Source organism: Urocampus carinirostris, chromosome 19 (genome assembly GCF_059441175.1).
Source record: "Urocampus carinirostris isolate Australia breed hairy pipefish chromosome 19, RoL_Ucar_1.0, whole genome shotgun sequence".
Lineage (NCBI taxonomy): Eukaryota > Metazoa > Chordata > Actinopteri > Syngnathiformes > Syngnathidae > Urocampus > Urocampus carinirostris.
The window spans coordinates 16,158,896-16,185,736 of NC_142367.1; the positions used below are offsets into that span (position 1 = coordinate 16,158,896).

General features: G+C 37.8%; 1 protein-coding gene and 1 long non-coding RNA gene across 2 annotated transcripts in view; one reads left to right on the forward strand and one right to left on the reverse strand.

Moving 5' to 3' along the window:
* The window catches only part of uts2r1 (urotensin 2 receptor 1), a 55,894-nt gene extending 37,494 nt beyond the window's left edge, over positions 1 to 18,400 (forward strand). The window contains exon 4 of the mRNA XM_088323894.1: positions 17,374 to 18,400. The gene's annotated coding sequence lies outside the window, so the exon portion shown is untranslated. The remainder of the gene's footprint in view (positions 1 to 17,373) is intronic.
* LOC148347495 (uncharacterized) overlaps positions 1 to 26,841 on the reverse strand; it is a 144,874-nt gene that overhangs the window by 92,626 nt on the left and 25,407 nt on the right. The gene's annotated exons all lie outside the window — the stretch shown is intronic.

Below are 26,841 nucleotides of genomic sequence, written 5' to 3' on the forward strand. Positions count from 1 at the left end.
ATTCATTCTTTTTCGTTGTTTATCCTCATCCCCTTCGATATTTGGCTAATATTTCAGTCAGTTACTTACCGTAAATCCTGGACTATAAGCCGCTACTTTTTTCCCAAACTTTCAACCCTGCGGCTTATTCAGTGATGCGGCCCATTTATGTCATTTTTCTAACGGCCGCCAGCGGCGCTCGAGTGTTGCTACCATTAACTGCCCTGTCAAAGCTATATTATTATTATTAAAGCTTTGAAAACTCTCTCGGTGTACCGTCTTTCTTGTATAATATGTATTTGCAACTGTATATTTTTGTAGTGTATTTATTTGTATTTATTTTAGACACTCATTCTGATATGTTTTGATCGGGTGAACGAAAAATGAGGGGCGGAACAAACGCGGGGTGCCGAGTTAAAGTGGGGACCGCTAAAGGTGAGGGACAGACAAGGAAAGAAGAGGGGGGTAAAAAGTTGGTTAAAGAAAAAGGAGTTGCGTGAGTAAATGTGTTCATCTGATGTATTTTTCCCACCCTTACCTTTGGAAATATACACTTTTTTCCTTGGATTACTTTCAACGGGACCTGGACTCTACAGGTCTGCATCAAACCTTAAGTACCGGTATCATTTTCCGTTCATTTTGCCGGCTGTGATTTTTGGACTGTGGACTTTAACGAAGGACATTCAGTTTCAATCGCGGGACTTGAAGTCGGGTTTGGGTTAATTTTGTGTTTGTGTTACATGTTTAAATGTGGGCGCATGCGGCTTATATACAGGTGCGGCTTGTGTATGTCAGAATCGGTTTTCCTCTCAAAATGTGGTGGGTGCGGCTTATAATCAGGTGCGCTCTATAGTCCGGAATTTACGGTAATTGGGAAAGTCACACCGCCCCCTGGTGGTTGAGGGTCAGAGGCAATAAGGAATAAAAACAGGCAAATCTTACATCATTAAACTCCTTTTTTCCAGGAGGATGAAAAAAAAAAAAACTGTTATTCCCCAAAAATGATTTTGATAACGAACAAACATAAATACGTTTCAAAATTCAATTCAGGGCTATTTTATCTGTCATTCGATTTATCGGCCCAAATTTAATTTAATAGTTTTCTTAAAATAAGTTTTTTTATTATCTTTAAGTTTTACCTCATGTTCTTTCTTCTTATAATATAAGAAAATCAAATGGCTGAAGGAGGACTGTATTTAGAATAACGATATTCGAGATCGGCGGGTCCGATTTAGAAAGATCGGCTATAGGTTTTACTATCGTGCCCGATAAAATAAACTGATCTTTTCTTCAAATGAATTCTTGATCGCCTCATGTTTTTTTTCACCGTGTAAACGTCTTTGATAGAACATAATTGTACTACTGAAGGAAAACGGTGAGTGAATTACAACAAGAATCATTAGGATCGGCAGGTCTGATTTAAAATATTGGAGATCAGCTAAACAATTTCACCTGATAAAAGTAAACCAATCTTTTCTGTTTTTCCCCTCATGTTTTTTTTGCTGAACAAACGTTTTTTGATCGAACATAATTATACTACTGAATGAGAACAGTGAGTGGAATAACAATATTCAGGATCAGCAGGTATGATTTAAAAGATTGGGATCGGCTTAACAATTCGCCTCGATTAAAATAAACTGATCTTTGCCTTTTTATCTCGTGGTTTTCTTCACCATAAAAGATACAGGAAAAATTATATGACTGATGGAGAATGGTAAGAGGGAAAACGTTATTCGGAATCGGGAGCCTGATTTAAAATATTGGAGATCTGAGGAACAATTTCCCCTGATGAAAATAAACCAATATTTGCCTTTTTTACCTGGTTTCACCGTAAAAGATGAACAAAATTATACGACTGTGGGAAAATGATAATTGGGATAACGTTATTCAGAAACGGCAGTCTGATTTAAAATCGGCATAACAATTTCACCTAATAAAAGTAAACCAATCTTTGCATTTTTTACCTCATGTTTTTTAACTCGACAAACGTTTTTGGACGGCTGAAGGAGGACGGTATTTGGAATAACCAAGTTCGAGATGGGGGGGTCTGATTTTCAAAGACAATTGTGCCCGATAACGTAAACCATTCTTTTCTAAAAATATGTGACTGATTAGCTTTGAGTATTACTGCATGTTTATTTTTCACATTTGGTTGCGTGGAATAACAATATTCAGGATTGCCAGGTCTTTTTAAAAAACATTGAGTATTGTGGCAGACAAAATATACTGAATATGAAAAAAATATGAATTTTAACACTTTAAAATTTTACCACTTGTTAACTTTTAATCATATAAACGTTGAGTTAAATAACAACATACCGAATCGGCAGATAAGATATAAAATCATCAATCGTTCCTCATATAATAAACCGGTCTTAACGAAACTTATTTTTTTATTTGCTCGTCACATTTAAGATATAAATTAAATTTTCACTGTATAAATGTTTTTGGATTAAAACGAAAAAAGAAGGCTGAAGGAGAACGGTGACTGAAATAATGAATGGTATTCGGGACTGGCATGTCTGATTTGAAAAGATTGGTTTATTTTATCAGGCACGATTGTTAAACCAATCTTTTTTCTTTTTTTTTTTATATTTTGATTCCTTTAAGTTTTACCTCATGTTTATTATTCACTGTACATAACGTTTCTTGATCGAATAAATGACAACTGATTGGAATAATGATAATAGGCGGTGTCCGGTCTTATTAAAAAAAAAAATCGGATATCGACTTAACAATCATGCCCGATAAAGTACACCAATCGTTTCTAAAAAATAAATTTAAACATACTTCATGTTTATATTTTACGGTGTAAACAGTTATTGACACAAGAGAAATAATTAAACGGATGAAAGAGCAACAGTGAAAGGAATTACAATATTCAGGATAGGCATGTTCAAATTAAAATGATCGGTTATCGGCTTAAAAGTTGTGCGTGATAAAATAAACCAACTTCTGTTTCAATTGTTTTAGATTAGCCTTTAAGATTAACCCTCAATTTATTTTGATAGAACAAAATTAGCTGGAGTACGGTGAGGTTAAAAAAAAAAAAAAAAGAAATTCAGGATCTGCATGTTTGACTGAACAATTGTGCGTGGTAAAATAAACCAATCTTTCCCCCAAATTATGAGGATTTGCTTTTACGATTTATTCTCTTTTTTTCACGTTTAAAAGTTTATTTGATGGAAAAAAATTGGAAGCTGAAGTAGGATGGTGAGTGGAATAAAGATATTTAGGATCTGCATGACTTTGACTGAACAATTGTGCGTGATAAAATAAACCAATCTTTCCCCCAAATTATGAGGATTTGCTTTTACGATTTATTCTCTTTTTTTTCCCGATTAAACAAATTTATTCAAAAGAAAAAATTGGAAGCTGAAGTAGGACGCTGAGTGGAATAAAGATATTCAGGATCTGCATGTTTGACTAAACAATTGTGCGTGATAAAATAAACCAATCTTTTCCCCGAATTTTGAGGATTTGCTTTTACGATTTATCCTTTTTTTTACGTTTAAACGTTTTTAAAATCGAACAAAATTTGGCAGCTGAAGGACGACGGTGAGTGCAATAAAGATATTCAGGATCGGCAAATGCGACTTAAAAGATCGGGGATGGTCTTGAAAGACCAAAAATCGGCTCATTTTGGTAAACTCATTAGCTTTCACGACGGGTATAAGCATCAATGTTTACAAGCCTGGCAGCGAATGAGTTAAGGAGCAGGTGGGGGGGTTGGTTTGGGTCAACGTTTGTCCTTCTTGTCCTCTCCGCTAATAGCAGGAGAGTCAAGCTTTAAATGGGGGAGGTCATGGAGGGGGCAGAAAATAGAAATCCTTATAGACCGGAACACAAACGCCAACCCGCCCCACCCCCAGCCCCCGTGTTCTGGACGGTCAGGCACCTGCTCGCTTGTTAGGACTGCAACTCATTTGGCCTCGTACCCCCCACCAGTAAAATAGTAATTAGTTACAGTTACTAGTTACTTCATTTAAAAAATAAATGCGTTGGCACGCACCCCCCATCTTGAGCTATTTAGCAAGCTACATAGTAGCTTTTTACATGTTTTGCATGACATCTAGCTAGCATTTTACCCTATTTTTTGCTAGTTATCAAGCTTAAATTTGGGGTCCTTTCTAGCTAGCTATCTAGCTTTGTTTGTTTTTTAGCTTTCTATCCGGCTATTACAATGGCGTCTTTCAGTTTTTTACCTGTTTACCTTTCTAACTAATTATCAAGCTACCTTTTTTGCTATTTATCTAGCTATCGTTTTACATTTTTGCTTACAATCTCGCTAGAATTTTACTTTGTTTTGCTAGTTATAAAGCTTAAATTTGGGCTCCTTTCTAGCGAGCTATCTAGCTTTGTTTTTAGCTTTCTATCCGGCTATTTAGATGGCTTTTTCCTCTTTGAGCCATCTATCCAATTTCCCTTTAGTTTTTCACCTGTTTACCTTTCTAACTAATTATCAAGCAGCCTTCTTAGCTCTTTAGCAAGCTATCTTTTGACATTTTTGCTTACAATCTCGCTAGCATTTTACTTTTTTTTGCTAGTTATCAAGCTTAAATTTGGGCTCCTTTCTAGCTAGCTAGCTAGCTTTGTTTTTAGCTTTTAGCTATTTAGATGGCTTTTTGCTCTTTCAGACAGCTATCCAATTTCCCTTTGGGTTTTTTACCTCTTTACCTTTCAAACTAATTATCAAGCTACCTTTTTTGCTATTTCACAAGCTATCTAGCTATTTTTTTACATTTTTGCTAACAATCTAGCTAGAATTTTACTTTTTTTTGCTAGTTATCAAGCTTAAATTTGGGCTCCTTTCTAGCCAGCTATCTAGCTTTGTTTTTAGCTTTCTATCCGGCTATTTAGATGGCTTTTTGCTCTTTCAGCCAGCTATCCAATTTCCCTTTCGTTTTTTTAACCTATTTACCTTTCTAACTAATTATCAAGCTACCTTTTTTGCTATTTCACAAGCTATCTAGCTATCTTTTTACATTTTTGCTTACAATCCAGCTAGCATTTTACTTTTTTTTTGCTAGTTATCGAGCTAAATTTCGGGCTCTCTTCTAGCTAGCCATCTAGTTTTGTTTTTAGGTTTCTATCAAGCTAATTAGATGATTTTTTGTTCCAATTTCCCCCAATATCCAATCTATTTTTAGTTTTTTACACATTTATCTTTATAGCTAATTGTCAAGCAGCCTTTTTAGCTCTTTAGCAAGCTACCTAGCTAGCTTTTAGCATTTTTTGCATGCTATCAAGCAAACATTTTACATTTTTTGCGAGTTATCAAGCTAGATTTTGGGCTCTCATCTAGCTAGCTATCTAGCTTTGTTTTTAGCTTTCTACCTTACTATTTGCAAGTTTTTTTTTACTCTTTTAGCTAGCTATCTTGCTCCCTTTTAGTTTTTTACGTGTTTATCTTTAAAACTGTCAAGCTAAATAGGTTCACTTGATGACGCTAAAGCCAGGCCGAGGCACTCACAAAGCACCCACTGTAGCTGCACAGTGGAACCTCGGTTCTCGACCATAATCCGTTCCATTTCTTTGTACGAAAAACGATTTGTACGATCACCGAAGCCGTTTTTTCAAATTAAAAGTAATGTAAAATTGTTTTAATCCGTTCCAACAACCTGAATGTTTCACCTTGAATGTTTAACGCAAACATGAAGCTAAACCCCCAAAAACTGCTTAAAAGTGTATTAGTTGTTTTTTGTATGTACTTAAACACAGGAACACATAAACACGCCCGTCCTTTTAAAATGTGATCAAAGTTGTGTGGCTGGCGCATTGAGAGTTGCATGCTACTTCGGGAGCGATGGAGGAATGGTAAAAGATGCGTTACCAGAAGTGTGGTAACAGATTACAATTACTCTGTGTAATTTACTTGGGAAAGCTTTGGGACATTTTGTACTTCTGGTAGTATTTTTAAATCACTATACTTGAGTGGATTTGCGAAAAATTTACAGTATTCTTACTCCGCTAAATACTGAGTACGCGTATTTCCCCTCCTCTGGTTTTCTTCAGTGTCTCCTGTGTGAGAGCCAGCTTTGCCCCGCCCCTCTCAAAGTAGAGATCCAGGTAGCAAACAGGCGTGTGTGTGTGTACAATCTGCCAAGGACCACATAAATAAAATGAGAAAAACAACTGCCCAGAAATCAAACTTAACTGGCATTAATGTGATTTTATTTACTTAACTTTTTCAAAGGGCTGCTTTTTTATTTTTACAAATGCATACGCAGATAAGGGGCACGTTATGCACCTATCTTGTTGTTTTTTCCAATTCTCAAAATAAAAATGACATCAAAAACGTCATTCTCCACAGGTTGTGTTGCATTCGACTTAGTTATTTTGATAATAGGCTAATTACACACACATATATATATATATATATATATATATACTGTAAATTCCGGACTATAGAGCGCACCTGATTATTAGCCGCACCCACCACTTTTTAAGTGATTTTCCACTTTTGTTCTCACACAAGCCGCATCTGTATATAAGCCGCGTGCGCCCGCATTGAAACTTATGACACAATCACGATTAACCCAGACCAGGGTGTGAGATCCACGATTGTGATATTGTAGAGATTAATTGGTTTATATTCTTTATCAATTGTCCATTATTCGTCGAATCATAATACACTACAAAGCCAATAGGACGAGACCCAGCACAAACCCCGCACCACCTTATTTGGCCTCCCCTCCCACTCGGACCGCTGTCCTGTCTGGCTCAATGTCCCGGTAATGGCCCTCTTGGTCGCGTCGGCCAATGCGCTGCATATTTTACCCTATCTGCCAAAGGTGTCGTAATCGAGGACTCGTGAGAGAGACCTTATCGGTGAGCCGTGTTGTTTATCACTCGATGGAGAAGGTTGAGGTCGAGCGTTGACAGTCTGACTGAACACGTCAATGTCATGCAAGGACAATGAAAAGTTTCGCGATATCACTGTGGAAACACACCAACTGATCCATAGTAAATAGTTGCGAGTGTTTACGTTAACCCAGGGCTGTCAAACATGGGACGTGCGGGCTGGATCAGAGAAGCACAAGGGAAGAAAAGAGCTGCACTTTTAAATAGGTTCACTTGATGACGGCAAAGCCAGGCTGAGGCACTCACAAAGCACCCACTGTAGCTGTATTTCTTTCTGTCTTTCTCTCTCTCCCCCCTTTTACCTTCTCTCTCTCTGTCTCTTCTTTGTCTCTATTTTTCCCCTCTCTTTGTCTCTTTCTATCTTTGTCTCTCTTTTTCTCTTGCACTCCATTCTCACTCTATTTCTCTTGCTTTCTCCCTCCGTCCCTCTTGTTCTTTCATTTTTACTATGTGTTTCTCTTTCTCTCTCTCTATTTTTCTCACCTTTTTCTCTCTTTTTGTCTCTTTCACTCTCTCTCTTTTCCTCTCTTTATGTTGCTCTCTTGTCTCTTTCTCTATTTCTCTCAACCTTCTTTTTCTGTCCCTCTGTGTATATTTTTCTCTCTCTTTCTCTATGTGTTTCCCTCTCTTCTTTCTGATTCTCTCGCTCTTTATTTCTGTATTTCTTTTTCTTTATGTCTTTCTGTTTTTCTTGTTTTCTATCTATTTCTGTCTTTATGTTTCTCCCTGTCTTTCTCTCTCACTCTCTCTCCTCCCTTTCTTTCTCTTTCTCTCTCCCTTTACCCCTCTCTCTCTTTATTACTTTCTCCCCCCAATTTTATTTCTCTTTTTCCATTTCTTTCTCCCTTTCTCTTTCTTCCTCTCTTTCTCCATCCCCCCTCTCTTTTTCTCCCTCCGGCTCCTTCGACTCCCTCTGTTTTAACTAATTATTTGCCAATTAGGGATTGTTTTGACAAATGCATCATGTGGTATCAATACTAATAAATATGTGATTTAAAAAAAAAGACTAAGTGTAACTATTGTTTGTTTTTTCCCATTTTATTTGTTTCTAGTAAAAAGTAAATACATTTAAACGTTTTTTTATTATAACATACTTTTGACTCTTAATAAAATAAGACATTAGATTAGTATCTTTATTGTTCTTATTCTGTCATATTTCTAACCGGTTTTCTAGTAAAACAACAATAAATACATTAAGCGTGTTATTCATAGTTATAAAATCATATTTATTTTCATTATTTACTATTATCTTAAGTTTTTTTTAAGTTTAACAAAAATATGAAGATCATTTTGTATTATTATTGTTTTTTGTATTTAATAACCTTTTTTGTAGTAAAATAAGGAAGATATTACTGTGAAAATTTCGAATGTATCTTTTTTTTAGTTTTTTTACATTTGTTTATTGTTCTTATTGTATTTTAAAAATGTTTATAATTTATTAGTATTTTTTATGTTCTATTGATATTTATATCTCATTTTTCATGTATATTTATTTATGTTGTATTACTTATATTCATGTTATTGTTATTATTACCAAAAATAAATTCTGCATATAGACTCAATATTTTTTAAGGATTAATGAAATACATAAAATGATGTTTTCATTTCGTCCAAAAAACTAATGATAATAAATTCAGATTTAAACATTTCTAAATTGTATGTACACAATAATCCATTCATGCAATAAATAATTCATATAATATTTCATGCTGAAATTCAATAGTACCTCGACGGACCGAGCCCTTGAGTTCTATTTGCGTCGATTTCTAACAATGCAGCGTTTGTGAGGCACCATAAAGCCGACGAGATCCGAAGCTTTGTTGGGAAAATAACAAAAGAAAAACCATCCCTTAAATGCACGGAGACCAGAAAAGTAGAACCCTTTGTGCGTCACGGGCTAGGCTCTTATGACCTTAAGGACGTCAGCGCATCCCAAAAAAAAAGTCCTTGTTGTAACAAAGCAAATCTGTTGTACACAAAAATATGAAACCCAATCATGTTTCTATTGATTCATCCGATTTATATTGCTAAAACTGGCAGGCATAGTGAATTGAATCATTCATGGTTTGTTTGGTTGCTGAGGATATACTGTAATCCCCACACTTTCTGTGGTGTGTCTTGGGCGAGTACAGCCTGGTGGCGCCCATCCCTCTCCAGGCCAACAATAATTTCCAACAGGGGACCTTCGCATGTTAGGTGAAATGAAATGAAATGATGAAATGATCTGCATTTATATAGCGCTTTTCAAGTCAAGACTTCCCAAAGCGCTTTACAGTGTGCTTCACATTTCCCAATAGCGGCCGTGCAGCCATGTAAGGCGCTAATCTGCTTATTGAGGGCATTAGGGGTTCAGTGTCTTACCCAAGGACATGCAACACGGAGCAGCCTGGATTCGAACTGCGATCTCTTGATCCCAAGACGAGCGCTCTACCACCTAAGCCACTGCCGCCCCATGAATGTGCTAACCACTGCACTACGGAAACATTATCTACTGTGAAAATGTCAAACATATATATTTGTAAATATAGCCTATTGACTACTGTAAAGTGGGCTTAAACTAGTTCCACAAAGTGTGTATTTTTAAATCAGATGGTATCACGTTTCTGTTTCAAATATTTGTACCGCCCAAAGGGGCGTTTCTTTCTTTGTTTGTTCTGCCTAAATAAATGCAGTTTGGTGGGGGAAGGGCCCCCCAGAGTTGGGAGCGCGACCAAGGAGATGGACGTAAGTTCCTCCTCTCCCGGCCCCTCCCCCTCTCCAACTGGCAGTTGTAAAACAGTCGAATGCTTGGGGTATCTTTTTTAGCGATCAGCCAACTTTTAAATAGCTCTCCCACAACATGTAAGAGGTCGATACTACTTTATATTTGATCCATTTGAGTAGATCTATCTTGCATGAATGCATAAGCCCATATTTTGATATACAACCTTATAAATCTTTGTCATTACCTGACTCTGATAACTTGCACTGAATGGAATTAGCTGAGAATGCTAAGTGAGGACAGTAGCTTCCTAAAGCCAGCCTCGAAAAAACTTCCAAATGACCATCAGTCACGGTACGGAACGGTATTGGGACTTAATAATCTTCATGAAAGAAAAGGCTGACTCATATAAATAAGTGGAGCTGAATAATGCAGTCAAGGAAGTAGCACATTTCCTCATATTGGGGTACTATTCCACAGCAAGTCCCATGATCCATGATCCCCAGTCTTCAGCTAAATGCCAGCTTGTAGATTCAAATTAGTGCCTCATGAGGTAGAGCGCTCGTCTTGGGATCAAGAGATCGCAGTTCGAATCACGGCTCCTCCGTGATACATGTCGAAGTGTCCTTGGGTAAGACACTGAACCCCTAATGCCCCCAATAAGCAGGTTAGCGCCTTTCATGGCTGCACGGCCGCTATTGGGAAATGTGAAGCACACTGTAAAGCGCTTTGGGAAGTCTTGACTTGAAAAGCGCTAAATAAAATGCAGATCATTTCATTTCATTATCTAAACCGTGGTTCAATGTTTTGATGCCAAGGAATCAACCTCAGCATCATCCCGAAAAGAGTAGCACATGAATGTTGCGAAGGACTCCAGTAAAACTAAGTCTTGAAAGTGTTCTCCAACTCTGACACACAGTTCTCAATCTGCTCTGTGTCATGCCTTCCATTGCATCTCCAGCTGAGACGCGACGTTTTTGAAGGTTCCCACTGCGCTACATTTTGAATATGACATAGTGAAAAAAAGTGCTTCTTCCGCTCCATATGGAAATGGTAGGCTTTTGGCTTCTTACTCAGTCCTGCTCCCAACACTCATTGTTATAACCTTTCTTGAATTTTCAAGGAATAAATTGGAGGCTAACTTGGCAACTCTGTTGCATGGACTGCTCCGTAATTTGAACATTTTTGGCGGGGTTGTATGCGCATGCGTGGAGACCCATCTGTCAGAGATGGTCAGATGTTAGACTGGCTGGGCTGTATATCCATCAAGTGACATACTTTATAGCAGGGGTGTCAAACAGGCAGCCCGCGGGCCGGATCAGGCCCGCTAAGTGATTAAATCCGGCCCGCGAGACGACGCTGAGGGAAGTGCAAGAGAAAAACGAGCTGCAGGTTGAAATATGTCCACTTGATGCAGTGCTCTCGTTTGCCTGCGTCCCTGCGTCCGAGACGCATTATTTTTGCTGGGGACGCATCGTGCCAAATCAACGTGCGTCCCTGGTACGCAACTTTTTTGACACAAAATTGTCATTATTTTTTTTTAACAAAGATTTACTGCACTCCAAACTTTTCGTCAGGCATATCCGCCATTCTTGTTTTGGTCTCGCGGTTCGAGTTTTCGTCTGTACGCCGATCTCGAGTTCGAATTGTGTAGTCCGTCTCTTAATAGAGAACTGGCTTTTTCGGCTCAGCTCATTAAAGAGCTCTCAGACGGCTCACTTGCTTTGATGCATTATATTACGAATGAATATGTTGTATAAAAAAGTTAAGAAAAAAAGGAAATATTAAAGGAGAAAATGAAAAAAGACAGGTTTGTGGTGATCCCTTTTAATCAGTATATTACCAACAGTAATTTAATGCAGAAAATGAATTCATAATTTGAATAAGAAAATGTAGTATTCTACTTCATTATATTTGCATGTATTTTTTCTTTCTACAGTGAACGTCCAAGCGACTTCATTTTTGAACTTTTTTTTACAATAAACCTCATTCATGTCGAGCAACTCAGTGTCTCACAACAAAATGTTCATTAACAATATATATAATATAAGGAAACACATGTACAATATAACATGTTAAACTACATAAATAAACATGTTTGAGAGAAAAAAAAGATTTTTTTGTATTTTGTAAGGGAAAATACGACAGTTTGTAAGGGCATGGAGCACACTAGATTTTGGGGACCCATAGATCTCTGTTGGGACCCATAGATTTTTGAGGTAGGAAATGAGTCATATATTTTTTGAATTTATACGAATAAGAAAAGCCATCTTATCCCATGGTTCATTTTTGTCTCGTATTCTTTTGACATCAGTCGCCGTCAAATACGCTTTACTTTTCACAGGTAAAATGAACACTGTTGATGTTGCCAAAGCCAGGTTCCACTCACAAAGATGCTGTATTTCTTTCTCTCCCTCTCTCTCTTCCTCCCTTTTTCAAAATGTCTCTCTTTTTCTCTTTGTTCTTCTTTGTCTCTTTAGCTCTGTGTCTTTTTACCTTCTTTTGCTCTTCCCTTTCCTTTTCTCTCTTTTCTCTTTCTCTCTCTCTCTGCTGCTTTCCTCTTCTCTCTCTCCTTCTCTTTCTTGCTTTCAATTTATCTTTGGGTTTCTTTCCTTCTCTTTCCTCCTCTCTTACTATTTCTGTTTATGTCTCTTTATTTTCTCACATTGTCTCTTTCTCTCTCATTTTCTCTTTCTCTTGTTCCTTGTCCCACTTTTTCTCTCCCTCTTTCTCTTATTTCTTTCTCTTTTTTTTTCTAAATCGACTAGTCCGGCCCCCGAGAGAATGTTTGTTTTATCGTGTGGCCCCCGGGTAAGAATGAGTTTGACACCCCTGGTTTATAGTGAGGAGATAATAGGCCGAAGTTAATTTTGTTAAAAATATGCGACCCTAGAAGGGCGTGCAGTAGCTATTTTGTTCTCACCAACCGAAGGTACCTTATTTCCTCGCGGTCTACTCATACAGTCGTTGAGATCTAATTGTAGATCGCGATAGACCCCTGCGGTAATCCTTATTCTATTATAATGAATGGGGAATACAACCCCCACTGTTATGCAAAAATTCAAGAAGCTGCCCCATTTTTAACATGCGCTCCCCGTTAGCAGTAATAGTGGACCTAGGATAAAGAGGCGCACCTGCATGGGTTCTGTTCATTTTAGGCGGAAATAATGAAAAAAATAAGCCAAGCCGTCAGGCATACAACAAATGTACTCACTTTGCCCTCGCTCTCAGCAACAGTAAACTAGGGATAATGGATTGCAGCCACAACCATGCATTTCATTTAAGGCAGGCCAAAAGAACACACCTTCCGACAAGTCTCCCTTTTGTTGTTTCTTGCTGAAAGCAATATGGGATTGGGGATAATAGATTGCAGCCACATGAGTGCAGTTCATTTTAGGGGGTATATCAAATTATATAATATTTAGGGGGAAATAGAGTAACGTCAAAAAAAGAGCTTCCCGGCCCAACGAAAGTGCACTCTGCCTGTCTCCACTTGCAGCATTGTACGTTTAGGGATAATGGATCACGGCCGCACAAGTGCAGATTACTTGTTGGTGTACAGAATAGCAAAAAAGAGCTGCCAGGCCTGACAAAAGTGCCCTCTGCCGGCCCCCGCTTGCAACAATATGCGATCGGAGATAATGGACCGCGGAACGTTGTTCAATACCAGAGTTCGTGACATTAGGTTACTATTTTGGAGATTCTATAAATGCACTCTGACCGCTGCCGCCCTTGTTCTATTTTAAGAGCTTACAGGGTCCGATTTTCCCTTCTCTTATGACCTGTTAAAATCTCACTTACATGCTATCAGATTACCACGTAGTTAGTGAATATTTATAAAATATAAACGACTGCGTGTTAACAGCAGTATATAAATACAAAATCGTTACTCCTGAGATTTATCGTAACGTCCGTCGATCGGGGAGTCTCGTTTCTCACTCTCAAACAAATCCCGTGACGTAAATCGATGCTCTTTCTTTATTCAGGCTACGGAACGCCGAGTAGAAGGAACGTCACGTTCGGTCGTGAAAAATGACCAAACGGAGGCGCTATAAGGGATTTCACTAGTGTTGGAGCGAAGAACGAAATGAAAATAATTGCCTTCTTATGAATAAAAGGTCAAAAAATTACTGGGACACTTTGGGACGATTTGATCCCAGCCCAAAAATGGACAAATTTACAAATGTATTTTGTTGATTGTAAATTGTGCTTTTTACTAATGTTTATTAATCTGCTGTTACAGATGGGTTGTTTATTAGATTCATCACCGATATTGGAACAAAAACGCATTTGTAGCATAAAGAACAATTGTATTGTATTGTATTGTATTTCATTTCATTTCATTTCATTTATTGTGTAGAAAACCTTGAGATATAACTGAAATTGGGTTCCAAAAATGGACCAATTCATGATTTAGAGCAATGTAATATAACTTTGTTTTTTGTACAAAGTGACACAGTATTTTGAGTTTTTATAGACATAATGAAACCGTTTAGGGCAGTGTTTTCATAGCAACACTAAAGGCTGGGTCAAGTTAACCCAAGAAATGGATGAGTCCATCATCGACCCAAATTGGGTTTATTTTTGCCGAACATTTCGAGAGTGTTGTCTTGGATAAACGAATATTTTTTTCCTAGTAAAATAAATCCACAGTGGCAAAGGATTTTTTCCCCCTATAACCACCTAGAAGTTTAGTCAGGTTAACCCAAATTATGTTTCAGTCCACCCTTGAGTCAATTTGGGTTATTTTTGTGCCCAACCTTTCTAGAGGATGATCGTTTGTAAATGAAAGTATCTACTTATCATGTCAACTTCGGCATGTGTTCCAAAACAACCCAGGAGTTAACCCTAAATTATATTTAAGTCTATCCTTGACACAAACTGGGTTTACTTTTGCCCAACAATTCAGGAGGATACTCCTTTATAAATGAATGTATTATCTTGTCAAATAAATCAAATTTGGCATAGGATTTTTTTCCCCTACCATAGAAGTTTAATCAAGTTAACCCAAGTGATATTTCAGTCCATGCTCAACCCAAATTGGGTTATTTTTGTACCCAACCATTTTAGAGGATAATCGTTCGTAAATGAATGTATCTGCTTGTCAAAGCAACTTCGGCATGTGTTCCTAAACAACCCAGCAGTTAACCCAACTTATATTTAAGTCCACAAACTGGGTTTATTTTTGCCCAACAATTCAAGAGGATACTCTTTCATACATGAATGTATTATCTTGTCAAATAAATCACATTCGGCATAGGATTTTTTTTCCTTAACACAGAAGTTTAGTCAAGTTAACCCAAGTGATATTTCAGTCCATGCTTGACCCAAATTGGGTTATTTTTGTACCCAACCATTGTAGAGGATTATCGTTTGTAAAATCGTTTGTCTAATTAACTTGTAAAACAACCCAGGAGTATAGTCAAGTTAACCCAAGTGATATTGAAATCCACCCTTAACACAAATTGGGTTTATTTCTGCCCAACAATTTAGAAGGATAATCTTTTATATATTTATGTTTTGTCTTGTCAAATAAATCAAATTTGGCATAGGATTTTTTCCATTACACAGAAGTTTAGTCAAATTAACCCAAGTGATATTTTAGTCCATGCTTGAACCAAATTGGGTTATTTTTGTACCCAACCTTTTATGAGGATTATCATTTGTAAATCAATGTATTTTCTTGTCCTATCAACTTTGGTTGTGTTCAAAAACAACCCAGGAGTTTAGTCAAGTTAACCCAAGTGATATCGAAACCCACTATTAACACAAATTGGGTTTATTTCTCCCCAACAACTTAGAAGGATAATCTTTTATACATTTATGTTTTGTCTTGTCAAATAAATCAACTTTGGCATAGGATCTTTTTACATTACACAGAAGTTTAGTCAAGTTAACCCAAGTGATATTTTAGTCCATGCTTGACCCAAATTGGGTTATTTTTGTACCCAACCTTTTATGAGGATTATCATTTGTAAATCAATGTATTTTCTTGTCCTATCAACTTTGGTTGTGTTCAAAAACAACCCAGGAGTTTAGTCAAGTTAACCCAAGTGATATCGAAACCCACTATTAACACAAATTGGGTTTATTTCTGCCCAACAACTTAGAAGGATAATCTTTTACACATTTATGTTTAGTCTCGTCAAATAAATCAACTTTGGCATAGGATCTTTTTACATTACACAGAAGTTTAGTCAAGTTAACCCAAGAGATATTTCAGTCCATCTTTGACCCATATTGGGTTATTTTTTACCCAACTTTTATAGAGGTTAATCTTGGGCAGTATTGTTGTTGTTTTAGATATAGATTTTTAAATTGATGTACCGTATTTTCCGCACTATATGGCGCACCATGTTATAAGGCGCACCTTCAATGAATGATATATTTTAAAACTTATGCCATACATAAGACGCACCCCATTATAAGGCGCTATAAGTGCATGCTGGTTTAAGATCAGGTCATTGTGCAATTTTGTAATTGTAATCCTGTGCAGTCCTTCGAGACATTTTTGGGATTAAGGGCTATTTACGGTAAATAAATGTGACGACTTGACTACAGTAGAGAATGTAGTTACTTTATGCAACCTCTAGATGTTGCCACGCTCAAGGGAATGTCAACAAAATATTCAAAAAGGTCAAACTTTATTAACAAACAAGCTTTCCACAACTCCATTCACTCCCAAAATAAATAAACAGCCGTTTTATTATTTTCTCTGAGGTAAAGCATTTTCGTGACACATCTTTGACATCTTTGAACAACATCGACATATCATTTTATTTTTTGTCCATTTAGTCAACACGCAAAGAAAAAAACGTCTGATAATGTTATTTTAAATGAAACGTTAGTGCAAACGCAATAAAGTGACACTCGTAATGTGCAAAAACAACGAGTGCAAAGCAATAACATAATAACTGTAAAATGTAAAACGTAAACACACAAAAGAAAAACAAAGATCACTCTATAAGCTCCTCATCGACGAATCCCTCGAATTCTTCTTCTGCTGTGTTCGAATTGACCGTATCTCAGTGAATGGGCCATCCAACACGTCCGGTGTTTTTGTGCCAGCGCTGTTGCCTTCATACGTATAGTTATCGTACTGACACTTCTGCTTGCCGCTCTTTGTTGAACAACCCACTGTTCAAGTGTCTCCTCTAACTCTGGCCATCTTGCTTTATTGCCACGGAAACTTTGTTGAGTTTTCCTTACTTGGCGGAGCTTATCTTCATCCTTTCTCCACTTCATTTAAGTTTAACTCTCTCGCTGCCGCTCTATTGCCGTGTTGTGCTGCGTGACTGATCGCTTTGAGTTTAAACTCGGCGTTGTACGCGTGTCTCTTAACAGGAGCCATTTTTTTTTACAAATGCACGTATGAAAGAGAATCTCGCTCTCTCTCTCTCTCTCTTTCTCTCGCTCTCTCTCTCTCTCAAACGTGACATTCTGAATAATTCTGAGTTTGTTTAAGGTAAATTGTGCTTTACATCTTCACCAGTCATAACCCTGGATTCAGACAAATACTGTATTTGTTGAATATGAATTAAGCAGTTTAATGGGGTAGCCATTTTGCCACTTAGTAAACAAATACAACACGAGCCCCGGCAACTACCAATCGTTTAATATTTCCCAGTATGCACAGCGCGAAAAATGGAGTCGGCGGCTGTTTCTCGTAGTTGCGAGACCTTGCGAATTTAATATTGAGCCATATATAAGGCGCACTGTGTTATAAGGCGCATGGTCAGCTTTTGAAAAAAAACAAGACTTTTAGGTGCGCCTTATAGTGCGGAAAATACGGTATATTAAACATGTTTCTTCTTTGTTTTTGATGACAGAAGTGACGGAAGTGTGCTGAACGAGGAAAAAGGACCAAAGAATTGCAGCAAAATCGTTATAAAAACGATGAATTGTCATCGTTACGAAATGGAGAGCGGGAGAAGGAGAAGCTATTGTGCGAAATCAACAATGTACATTCATTTGTATGCTCCAATGACCCAGCCTTCATATGCCATCAGTGCTCCTCATTAGGAAAAAATGTGAGTCTGCATGAACTTTTGCAGAAAATGACTACATAAAATGATTATTAGCACTGTATATACGCTTATAAACTAGTTTAGTTTTTGTTTGAATTCATTTTTGTCGAAATCGAGAGAGTAAAATATAAATGCAAAGTTTGTTCCCTAAAAGAACGACATTTTTGACATCATCAAAATCAAAAATATTAATAATGTTTATTCAAAATAATTGCAAATTCAGCCTTCCTTTTTTTCTTTTTTAAAATTCTAAAAATATAAGCTGAGTATGTATAGTATACTGATTATGTAAAATAAAGGGATCAAATAGTTAATAAACATATTTATTTAAAAAAAACAAAACTGTGATTATTTAATTTTGGCGATAGTTATATTTTGTGGGGGATTCGTTAGGATTTTTTTTCCTTCTATTTATTTCAATTTTTGACTCAAGCAGTTTATCATGAGATATGTATTTGAAAATATATTTGTATTTGAAAATATTGCATATCTAATAAGAACAGTATGACAGGATGGACAAAAATATTTTCATCATACATTTTTTTGCTTTACAAGATGAATGCACTTCATATTTGTGTTTTTGTAATAAGCGTGATGTCACAAAGTTGTAGTCTTTTTTTCCCAGTGTACCAAAAGTGCTTTAAAGGCTAAAAAACACGCATGACTATCATTGTTGTAAAAAGGACACACTTCTTTGTGATGGGATTGAGATGCTAACTTTTTTTGTATGCGTACGTAAAGCAAAACAGAATAAAATTGCTTCAATGTTAGCAGCATTTTGATGTTATAAAGTAGCACAAACATGGTAAATAAAATTGTGTTGACTCTGCCTAAGGTGTTTTTTTCATGTATTTTTGATTTGTTTGTCTCTATGTGAAGCGGTTGAGCAAACTAGCAAGCTAGCTGCTAATGCTAATCGCTAATTTGGCATTAACAAGTTGCTAATGCCAGCTGCTGTTGTGGTGAAACCAGCAGCGAAAATAGTCTCTGGCGGGTTGATAGCAACTAGCTACTAGCTTTTAACCTAAGGCATTTAAATCAAACTCACATTTATTGAGTCTGAGTCAAGCAGTTGAGAAAACAAGCAACCTTAGACTCAAATGCTAATCGCTAATTCTGTTGTTAGCTAGTCCCCAATGCTAGCTGCCACTACAGAGAAATGCTACAAAGTTACTACAAAACAAAATATCAAATGTAGTTCTTAAAAACAAGGACCTTATATATAAAGTTTTTTAAATTTTGAAAACAAAAAATACTTTTGAAATACTATCGGTACAAAAATCAAATGGCAGTAATATAACAAAATTGCGAAAAAAAGAATGCAAAAATACTATTATGGAAACGCAACAAAAATACTACAGATATACCATAAAATACTACTACAAAAATAGTGCTAAATAATACAAAAGAGATACATCAAAAATACTACTACAGAAATATTACACAAATACTACCACGGAAATATTACGACAGAAATACCACCAAAGTAAAACTACAATAATACTACAAAAAAACAACTCTACAATGAATATACTACAAAAACATTTCGATGGAAATACTACAGAAATACGACCAAAATCTAACTGCAGAAATACTAGCGAGATATTACAAGAATCCGACTGCAGAAATACTACTATGGAAACGCAACCAAAATACTACATATATACCATAAAATACTACAAAAGAAATAGTGCTAAATAATCCAAAAAAGATACTTCAACAATACTACTACAGAAATATTACGACAGTATTACACAAATACTGCCACCGAAATATTACGACAGAAATACCACTAAAGTAAAATGCAATAATACAAAAAAAACCTCTACAATGGATATACTCCAAAAGAATTTAGATGGAAATACTACAGAAATACGACCAAAATCTGACTGCAGAAATACTACAAAAATACTAAAAAAAAATCCAAATACAGAAATACTGCAAAAATAATTATCAATATAAAGACTTAAAATAGGGACCTAGGTTATTTTTAGCGTTTCAAAAACAATTTGATTAAATTAATCTAATAAAAGACAAATATAAATCAATATAACGTAGTTGCCTGCACGTATATTTCTTCATAAATAAAATAATTAGATGTGGCCAAATTTTTTAACCCAATGTCACGATTGCCCATTGCCCTCACCTGGGCCAGCTCGTTTGGCGCCAACTGCTGCCCCCTTTGCCTGATTGGCTCACCTCCTATTTAAACTCAGTGCTCCCATTCACTCCTTGTCAGTCCGTCAATGAACCTCTGCAATTGCAAGACTTGTATTTTGACTCTGTCTGGTATCTTGCTCCAGTCTACAGTATCCGGTATCAATCCAATCTGTTCTCATCCTGTCCGTCATCTTGCTCCAGTCTCCAGTATCCGGTATTGATCCCGTCTGTCTCATCCTGTTTGGTATCTTGCTCCAGTCTCCAGTATGAATCCCATCGGTCTCGTCCTGTCCGGTATCTTGCTCCAGTCTCCCGTATCAATCCCGCCTGTCTCACCCTGTCCGGTATCTTGCTTTAGTGTCCAGTATCCGGTATCAATCCCGTCTGTCTCGTCCGGTCCGGTATCTTGCTCCAGTATCCAGTATGGATCCCGTCGGTCCCGTCCTGTCTGGTATCTTGCTTGTGTACCCAGTATTGATTCCGTCAGTCCTGCCATGTCCGGTATCTAGCTCGTGTATCCGGTATCCAGTATCGATCTTGTCTGTCACATCCTGTCCGGTATCTTACTTGTGTATCCAGTATGGATTCCATCTGTCCTGCCCTGTCTGGTAGCTTGCTCGTGTATCCATTATCTGGTATCGATCCTGTCTGCCCCGTCCTGTTCGGTATCTTGATCTTGTTTCAGTATCCAGTATCGATCCCATCGGTCCCATCTTGTCCGGTATCTTGCTCCAGTATCCTGTATCGATCCCGTCTGTCCTGTCCTGTCCGGTATCTTGCTCGTGTATCCGGTATCGATCCCATCTGTCCTGTCCGGTATCCTGCTCGTGTATCCAGTATTTGGTATCAGGCCTATCCTGTCCAGTATCTTGCTCGTGTAACCAGTATCAATCCCGTCCTGTCCGGTATGTTGCTGTTGTACCCAGTATACGGTATCGATCTCGTCTGTCCCGTCCTGTCCGGTACCTTGCTCGTGTATCCAGTATCAGGTATCAATCCCGTCTGTCCTGTCCAGTATCTTGCTCGTGTATCCTGTACCTGGTATCCACCCCGTCTGTCCTGTCCGGTTTCGATCTTGCCTGCCCCTGGCTTCCTGTTTTCACGTGCCAGACTTCTCTGTCTCACTTCTTCTGCCCTGCGATTGTGTAATTGCTGGCGTTTGTGTTCCCGTGCATGACTGCCCCGTTCTCATAAAATAAAGCTTGTGTGAAAACATTACGCGTCTGGGTCCACCGTTTGTTCGGGTTTTGACACCCAATGCAGCCCACCACTCATTATAGTTGCCCACCCCCGATTTAGATAATGTATTTGAATGAATAACACAAAACACGGAGTTCTAAGTATCGGATGTAACCACCGAACCGTGACGGCCGAAATGTCAGATCGGTGATCCCGAAATGTGAGAGACGATTTTCTCACTTGTTAAGAAGATGGGCTTTAGGAATTCGCTCGACGTAATTATGGACATAAGCCCCGAGGCATCCTTGCTAACAGTAAATGTCACTCTAAATTATGCAGCCGGTATTCTGTTATGAGCTCTGTGGAATGTAGGATTTCCACCTAGTCTTTTTGTACTCGAAAAAATATACATACATATAAATACCTGTATATCAGTATTTACTGTATGTTCCCGTTAAGGACAGTGATATGACAAATAACTAAATAAATCCTGTGTGTATAGATTTAAAAACTACAGGCGGGAACCATCAAGCCAATTATAAATTTGAAAAAATATATATTGTAAAATAAAGTTTAAAAAATATAATATTGTACACCCCACTTTTCAGGTTTTGATTAGTATAAAATTATAAAGCCCAAAATGGCCAAATTCATGCACTATTAAGACACTTTCAAAGCCAGTTTTCCAAATTCTCTAGTACCATTACAAGAGGAAATCCAGTGTGAATCATGTACTTTCCAGGACCATAACTATATCTGCTATTTACATATCCGATTTTTAATCTTGGGTGTTCGTTTTTAAACAAATTAATTTGAGATCTTGAGTAACATATTTGTGTATCTGCACAGTAAGTGTTTTAAAGAATTTTGAGAGAAATATCTCCCCATATGGGTAAAAATGACCTGAATATGTAGCTTAAATTTTCAGTTGCGGGAAGTTCTTCCCATTATACTTTACCACTGGGAAATACTAACTTACTTTTATGCACAACTGTGAATAAATCTCCAAAATCTTGCCTCATGCCATGAGGCTCTTGAACTCCACCCGGGGGAGTAAAAGCCCACAATAAAAGCCCACCCCCACATTTGCATATTACCCTATTTTTATTACAGTGTCTATTTATGTAGCACTGTTTAAATACTCTAGATCAGGGGTCGGGAACCTATGGCTCGCGAGCCATATATGGCTCTTTCTACGAGTATCTGTGGCTCAGAGACAGATTTGATTGCATGCAAAATTTCTCCATCTTGTCCAAAACTTGGTTCGTCTGTCCTAATAAGTTACACGCAAAGCCAAACCGAAACTTATTGTGAAGTGATTACTTCGCAGTATATATATGGCACGTTTTTCACTACAACTTACAGTCAAGGTGTCACACAAAAAAATGGGGAAAAAAAAAACTCGTTTTAGCTGTACAACGCTAAAGAGTCCTTTATATAAAAGTTCACTATGTAATCTGTGTTCAGTGTTCAGATACCTTATGATGAATCCACAGAACTGTAAATACGCCAAAACACCGGAAGAGAACTTAGTCATTTGATTGGGTGAGTGGGAGGGATGGGTGGAGCTATGCAAAAAGTACAAGCACTCCCTCCCATCTCTCGCCAAAGGTAAGCACATAAGGCTCCCTATTCTCAGAATGTTGTGACGTTTTTACAAAATAAATGCTTGCATCTGGTTTTGAAACCAACATGTATGATAAAAAAGGGTCAAAAGGAGTTTAACCGATCTTGAGTAATTGCAAGAAAGAGACAAGTTTAAAGTGGTATATTTGTTGATTTTGGGACAGGGGCTCTGGCATTATTCTCTTTTCATAATTTTTATCAAATCATCAAAAATAAATGTGCTGAAGACTAAGCTTTTGTCTGGGGCCCCGGTTTAGCAATTTAGTAAATTTGTCTCATAATATATGGTGTGGCTCTTTCCCAAAATAAAATTAATATTTTTTGCTTTTATGGCTCTTTGAGTCAAAAAGGTTCCCGACCCCTGCTCTAGATGAACACATTATATTGGGTATTTATGTATTCTATTTCTTTTATTTTATTATTATTATTTTATTATCATCACAAGGATACTGCTGGAAGTGGGAATTTCCCTACGGGGATGAATAAAGTATCTATCATCTATCTAATTGATTTGTAATCCTTGCACTGGTACACATTTCATAGTGCCCTGTTTAGGTGCAGTATGCACCCGTAGTGGGTTATGCCAAACAAACCAATGCTAGTTGCTGTTAAACACAAGAGAAGAAGTAACGCAATGGCAAAGTGAAGCCTCCAGAGAGCTTTGTCGGCGTTATTTTCAAGTAAAAAACATGGCAACAACTTCAAGCATTCACAAACACTTCTCCCATAATGCAAGGACTTTTCAATTCTCGAAAACACAACATGAAATTTCAAGCCTTTTAACAGATGACAAGCAACCGTACAATCCCTACATACCGGTATAATAAAGTACAGTTGTAGGCTGCGCCGGTCAAAGATTGATTTGAAACCGAGCTTGTAATCTATTGTTCTTTTCACCTCGTTTTCCGGGATTTATTCCGGCGTGGTGTCCGCGATCAATCGCAAGCTGTTGAATTTTGGCGCCATCAAAGCGGGATGCAATAAGGCAGCCAGAGATTTTACTGCTCTCTGTGTTAAAGTCAATCGAGTGTTGCTCTTTGCGGCCAAAGAGACTTTAACTGCTTCGTGTTCCGGGCCAGATTTTTTACAGCCTGGAATCGAATTATCGGCCGATGTCGAGTACTCGTCCGCGCTGTTTTACTTCAAACATCCGTGTCCGCACTCCCGTAAAACCCGACAATCCTATATCATTAAAAAACATTGCTGCCGTGTAAAATAACGAATCTCGGTTTTTCCCTTGAAAGAAGATTGTCAAAAAAATGTTTGGCTTTTTTCGTTGGATGACCAAAGTGTTCTTGGTTGCCTTGTAATCCAATTTATATTGTATAGATTTCAAAAAAGCAAAAAGAAATAAATAGATATGTATGTTTCACATATGAGCAACAATGTGGTTAATAGGAGATGTATGGATCATGAAATAAGTAAAACAAATAGAGTGGAACAATAATTTAAGTGAGCTGTATATATAATAATAATAATAATAATAATAATAATAATAATTTCCTTTGTATTGTCATTCTTTGTAACAATGTACACAGAACGAAATGTCGATACACCTGACCCGTTGTAGCGAGCCGATGCAGCCGCAGCCAACAGAGGGCGCCGCCATTTTACCAATGTTATAAGTCTTAGGTATGACTCGGCCGAATATATATATATATATATATATATATATATATATATATATATATATATATATATACTGGACTGTCTCAGAAAATTAGAATATTGTGATAAAGTTCTTTATTTTCTGGAATGCAATTAAAAAAACAAAAATGTCATGCATTCTGGATTCATTACACATCAACTGAACTATTTCAAGCCTTTTATTATTTTAATATTGCTGAATTTGGCTTACAGCTTAAGAAAACTCAAAAATCCTATCTCAAAATATTAGAATATCATGAAAAAGTATACAAGTAGGCTATTCAACTAATTACCTGAATCATCTAATTAACTCAACACCTTGCGAGGGTTTCCTGAGCCTTAAAAACACTCAGTTTGGTTCAGTAAACTAAATCACAAGTATGGGGAAGACTGCTGTCCATAGGACCATCATTGATACCCTCCATCAGGAGGGTAAGACACAAAAGGAAAATTCTCAAAGAGCAGGCTGTTCACAGAGTGCAGTTTCAAAGCATATCCACAAAAAGTCTGTTGGAAGGGAAAAATGTGGCCGGAAACGCTCCACAACCAAGAGAGATGACCGCAGCCTTAACAAAATTGTGACGAAGAGCCGCTTCCAGAATTTGAGGGAGCTTCAAAGACAGTGGGCTGAAGCTGGAGTCCAGGTATCAAAAGCCACAGTTCACAGACGTGTCCGGGAAATGGGCTACAATAGCCGTATTCCCATGGTCAAGCCACTTCTGAACTCAAGACAACGGAAGAAGCGTCTGACTTGGGCTATGGAGAAGAAGCACTGGACAGTTGGAGAGTGGTCCAAAGTCCTCTTTTCAGACGAAAGCAAGTTTCGCATTTCATTCGGAAGTCAAGGCGCCAGAGTCTGGAGAAAGGCTGGAGAGGAGCAAAATCCAAGTTGCTTGAAATCCAGTGTGAAGTTCCCACAGTCAGCAATGGTTTGGGGAGCCATGTCAGCTGCTGGTGTTGGTCCACTGCGTTTCATCAAGTCCAGAGTAAATGCAACTGTGTACCAAGAGATTTTAGAGCACTACATGCTTCCATCTGCTGAAAAGCTCTATGGAGATGAGGATTTCATTTTCCAGCATGATCTGGCACCTGCCCACAGTGCCAAAACCACCAGTAACTGGTGCACTGACCATGCTATCACTGTCCTTGATTGCCCTGTAATTCCCCTGACCTGAACCCCATCGAGAATTTGTGGGGTATAGTTAAGAAGAAGATGAAAGACACCAGACCTGCAAATGCAAATGAGCTGAAGGCCGCTATCGAAGCATCCTGGGCATCAATAACACCTCAGCAATGCCACAGGCTGATTGCCTCCATGCCACGCCGGATTGATGCAGTAATCCGTGCAAAAGGATTCCCAACCAAGTACTGAGTGCATCAATGGACATTTTCAAATGTTTGATTTAGTTTTGCTGTTATAAAATTATTTTTTTACTTGGTCTGAGGAAGTATTCTAATATTTTGAGATAGGATTTTTGAGTTTTCTTAAGCTGTAAGCCAAATTCAGCAATATTAAAATAATAAAAGGATTGAAATAGTTCAGTTGATGTGTAATGAATCCAGAATGTATGACATTTTTGTTTTTTTAATTGCATTACAGAAAATAAAGAACTTTATCACAATATTCAAATTTTCTGAGACAGTCCAGTATATATATATAAAATGGCAGAACATTTTTACATACATATAGAATCAACTCAAGTCAAGTCCAGTTTATTTGGGACACCCTTAATCAGAGGGAGTCTCAAAGGGCTGCAGAGACCACTGACTATTGCAAACTATCCATCCATTAATCCATTATCCGTACCGCTTATCCTCAGTTGGGTTGCGGGGGTGCTGGAGCCCATCCCAGCCATCTTCGGACAGTGGGCAGGGGGCCACCCTGAACTGGTTTGCCAGCCACTCTCAGGGCACACAGAGAGAGACAACTCACTCGCTCATTCACACCTAGGGACAATTTGGACTAGCCCACTAGCCTAGCCTTTTTGGAAAATGGGAGGAAACCGGAGTGTCCGGAGGACAGCCACGCAAGCACAGAGAGAACATGCAAACTCCAAATGGTGAGGTTGCGGTAGCTGGACTTGAACCCCGAACCTCCGCACCGTGGGGCTGCACGCTAACCACCCAGCAACCGTGCTATGGCAAACTACGGACTATTATTACAAGTCATGCTTATTTGTGACGGCTGAAGGATTTTATACATTTGACTATAAGGGATTTTGTACGATCAAATACAAATTACCGTATTTTCCGCACTATAAGGCGCACCGGGTTATAGGGCGCACCCCGAAAAAATAGTTTTTGGTCCTATTTTTGACATACATAAGACGCACCGGATTATAAGGCGCTACAATGGGAACGTCGACAAAACAGTCGGATAGTTCAGTCCAACTTATTACCCCCTTAACATTCTGAAAGCTTGCAAAGACGCAAATATGTGTCGAGAACACGTGCGGATGTGGTGTCCGTAAGATGTCACTCAAATGCATCGTTCCATCATTCGGAAGGTTAAAGTCTTGGGATTCAAGAAATGCTAACCATTCCTTAGTATCTATTTTCTTTTTCGCTCGCAACTTTACTGTGCATATGACAATAAACACTTGGAATTGAGTTTAATTTAAAAATAGACACTCCATTCCATCTATTATCTGCACCGCT